This window comes from Arachis hypogaea, chromosome 13, assembly GCF_003086295.3.
Source record: "Arachis hypogaea cultivar Tifrunner chromosome 13, arahy.Tifrunner.gnm2.J5K5, whole genome shotgun sequence".
Classification (NCBI taxonomy): Eukaryota; Viridiplantae; Streptophyta; class Magnoliopsida; order Fabales; family Fabaceae; genus Arachis; species Arachis hypogaea.
In genome coordinates this window covers 25746730-25750917 of record NC_092048.1, presented here as the reverse complement: position 1 = coordinate 25750917, position 4188 = coordinate 25746730, and the positions used below count along the sequence as shown (strand labels likewise).

At 35.1% G+C, this 4188-nt stretch overlaps 1 non-coding gene across 1 annotated transcript; it reads right to left on the bottom strand.

Annotated features, from left to right (window-relative positions):
• Positions 1–2657: 2657 nt before the first annotated feature.
• LOC112739451 (small nucleolar RNA R71) lies at positions 2658–2765 on the bottom strand. The gene has a single exon (XR_003170386.1). It is a non-coding gene; the product is annotated as a small nucleolar RNA R71 (small nucleolar RNA).
• Between the last annotated feature and the right edge of the window lie 1423 nt (positions 2766–4188).

Genomic DNA, 4188 nt, shown 5'->3' with positions numbered 1-4188 from the left:
CGCGAGTGCTGGGCGTAGTGACAGACGCAAAAGGATAATAAATCCTATTCCAGTATGATCAAGAATCGACAGATGATTAGCCATGCAGTGACAGCACATTGGACCATTTTCACAGAGAGGATGGGATGTAGCCATTGACAACGGTGATGCCCTACATAAAGCTAGCCATGGAAAGGAGTAGGAATGGTTGGATGAAGACAGCAGGAAAGCAGAGGTTCAGAGGAACGAAAGCATCGCTATACGCTTATCTGAAATTCTCACTAATGAATTACATAAGTATCTCTATCCTAGTTTATGTTTTATTTATCTTTTAATTATTAAAACTCTATATCCATTTGAATCCGCCTGACTGAGATTTACAAGGTGACCATAACTTGCTTCAAGCCGATAATCTCCGTGGGATCAACCCTTACTCACGTAAGGTTTATTACTTGGACGACCCAGTGCACTTGCTGGTCAGTTGTGCGAAGTTGTGACAAAGAATTAAGATTATGAACGTGCGTATAAAGTTTTCAGCGCCGTTACCAAGGAATGGAACCGTCACGATTTCTGCGCACCAAGTTTTTGGCGCCGTTGCCGGGATTGTTCGAGTTTGGACAACTGACGGTTCATGTTGTTGCTCAGATTAGGTAATTTTATTTTAATTTTAAGCTTTTTATTTCTTATTTTTGAAAAATACAAAAAAAATATTTTCCTCTTTTTCGTTTTTCCCAATTAATTTTCGAAAAAAAAGTTTAATAAAATAATAAAACCAAAAATATTTTGTGTTTCTTGTTTGAGTCTAGAGTCAAGTTTTAAGTTTGGTGTCCATTGCATCTTTTTAATTTTCTAAAAATTATTTTCAAAAATTTCATGCATTGCATTCTTCATGATCTTCAAGTTGTTCTTGGTCAGTCTTCTTGTTTGATCTTCATATTTTCTTGTTTTGTGTCTTTTCTTGTTTTTCACATGCATTTTCAATTTGTTAGTGTCTAAAGTTTGATAATTTCTAAGTTTGGTGTCTTGTATTTTTTTTTCTTGAAAAATTATCAAAAATAAGTCTTGATGTTCATCTTGATCTTCAAAGTGTTCTTGGTGTTCATCTTTGCATTCATAGTGTTCTTGCATGCATCACATGTTTTGATCCAAAATTTTCATGCATTGAGTCTTTTTGATGTTTTTCTCTTTCATCATTAAAAATTCAAAAAATTAAAAAAATATCTTTCCCTTATTCTATCATAAAATTTCGAAAATTTGGGTTGACTTTTTCAAAAATTTTTCAAAATTAGTTGTTTCTTATGAGTCAAATCAAATTTTCATTTTAAAAACTCTATCTTTTTCAAATCTTTTTTAAAAATCAAATCTTTCTCATTTTTCCTTTCATAATTTTCGAAAATTCCAAAATTAATTTTCAAAATCTTTTTCTTATTTCTATTTCAAATTTTCAAAATTAATGCTAACAATTAATGTGATTGATTCAAAAATTTTAAGTTTGTTACTTGCCTAGTAAGAAAGGTTCAACCTTTAAACTCTAGAACCATATCTTTTTAGTTTCTTGTTAGTCAAGTAATCAACTTTGATTTCAAAATCAAATCTTTTTAAATTTCTTTTTCAAATCTTTCTCAAAATAAATTTCAATCACACATTTTTCAAAATCAATTTCAAAATCTTTTCTAACTTCTTTTCTAATCTCTTATCTTTTTTAAATTGATTTTCAAATCTTTTTTTCAATCAATCTTACCTTTTTGTTTCAATCATATCTTTTTCAAAACTACCTAACTAATTCTCTCTCTAATTTTCGAAAATCCCTTCCCTCTTTTTCAAAAAAAAAAATTCCTTTTTAATTAATTAATTATTTTAAAAATTTAATTTAATTTGATTTCAATTTTAATTTTCAAAATTTAACTTTAAATTTTAATTTTGATTTAATTAATTTTCGAAATTCCCTCTCTCTCATCTCCTTCTAATTATTTATTTATTTATTTATTTACTAACACTTCTCTTCATCTCAAAATTCAAACCCTCTCTTCCTCTTGGTGTTCGAATTTCTCTTCTTTTATTCTTATCTTATTCTACTCACATAAAGAAATCTCTATACTGTGACATAGAGGATTCCATATTTTCTTTTCTGTTTTCTTCTTTTTCATATGAGCAGGAACAAGGATAAGAACATTCTTGTTGAGGCTGATCCTGAACCTGAAAGGACTCTAAAGAGGAAGCTAAGGGAAGCTAAAGCACAACTCTCTGGAGAAAATCTGACTGAAAATTTCGAAAAAGAAGGAAGCATGGCCGAAAATAATAACAATGCAAGGAAGATGCTTGGTGACTTTACTGCACCAAATTCCAATTTACATGGAAGAAGCATCTCAATTCCTGCCATTGGGGCAAACAACTTTGAGCTTAAACCTCAATTAGTTTCTCTGATGCAACAGAACTGCAAGTTTCATGGACTTCCATCTGAAGATCCTTTTCAGTTCTTAACTGAATTCTTGCAGATCTGTAATACTGTTAAGACCAATGGGGTTGATCCCGAGGTCTACAGGCTTATGCTTTTCCCGTTTGCTGTAAGAGACAGAGCTAGAGTATGGTTGGACTCTCAACCTAAAGATAGCCTGAACTCTTGGGATAAGCTAGTCACGGCTTTCTTAGCCAAGTTCTTTCCTTCTCAAAAGCTTAGTAAGCTTAGAGTGGATGTTCAGACCTTCAAACAGAAGGAAGGTGAATCCCTCTATGAAGCTTGGGAGAGATACAAGGAACTGACCAAAAAGTGTCCTTCTGACATGCTTTTAGAATGGACCATCCTGGATATATTCTATGATGGTCTTTCTGAATTATCTAAAATGTCATTGGACCATTCTACAGGTGGATCCATCCACCTAAAGAAAACGCCTGCAGAAGCTCAAGAACTCATAGACATGGTTGCAAATAACTAATTTATGTACACTTCTGAAAGGAATCCTGTGAGTAATGGGACGCCTATGAGGAAGAGAGTTCTTGAAATTGATACTCTGAATGCCATATTGGCTCAGAATAAACTATTGACTCAGCAAGTCAATATGATCTCTCAGAGTCTGAATGGATTGAAGGAATCATCCAACAGTACTAAAGAGGCATCTTCTGAAGAAGAAGCTTATGATCCTGAGAACCCTGCAATAGCAGAGGTGAATTACATGGGTGAACCCTATGGAAACACCTATAATCCCTCATGGAGGAATCATCTAAATTTCTCATGGAAGGATCAACAAAAGCCTCAACAAGGCTTTAATAATGGTGGAAGAAACAGGTTTAGCAATAGCAAGCCTTTTCCATCTTCCACTCAGCAACAGACAGAGAATTCTGAGCAGAATCCATCTAGCTTAGTAAATATAGTCTCTGATCTATCTCAGGCCACTTTAAGTTTCATGAATGAAACAAGGTCCTTCATTAAAAATTTAGAGGCACAAGTAGGCCAGCTGAGTAAAAGGGTCACTGAAACCCCTCCTAGTACTCTCCCAAGCAATATAGAAGAGAATCCAAAAAGAGAGTGCAAGGCCATTGATTTAACCAACATGGCCGAACTTACAAGGGAGGGAGAGGACGTGAATCCCAGTGAGGAAGACCTCCTGGGACGTCCAGTGATCAATAAGGAGTTTCCCTCTGAGGAACCAAAGGAATCTGAGACTCATCTAGAGACCATAGAGATTCCATTGAACCTCCTTATGCCATTCATGAGCTCTGATGAGTATTCTTCTTCTGAAGAGAATGAAGATGTTACTGAAGAGCAAGTTGCCAAGTACCTTGGTGCAATCATAAAGCTGAATGCCAAATTATTTGGTAATGAGACTTGGGAAGATGAACCCCCCTTGCTCACCAATGAACTGAGTGATCTAGATCAACTGAAATTGCCTCAGAAGAAACAGGATCCTGGAAAGTTCTTAATACCTTGTACCATAGGCACCATGACCTTTGAGAAGGCTCTATGTAACCTCAGATCAGGGATAAACCTCATGCCACTCTCTGTAATGGAGAAATTGGGAATCTTTGAGGTGCAAGCTGCCAGAATCTCATTAGAGATGGCAGACAACTCCAAAAAACAGGCTTATGGACAAGTAGAGGATGTGCTAGTAAAGGTTGAAGGTCTTTACATCCCTGCTGATTTCATAATCCTGGACACTGGGAAGGATAAAGATGAATCCATCATCCTTGGAAGACCCTTCCTAGCCACGCAAG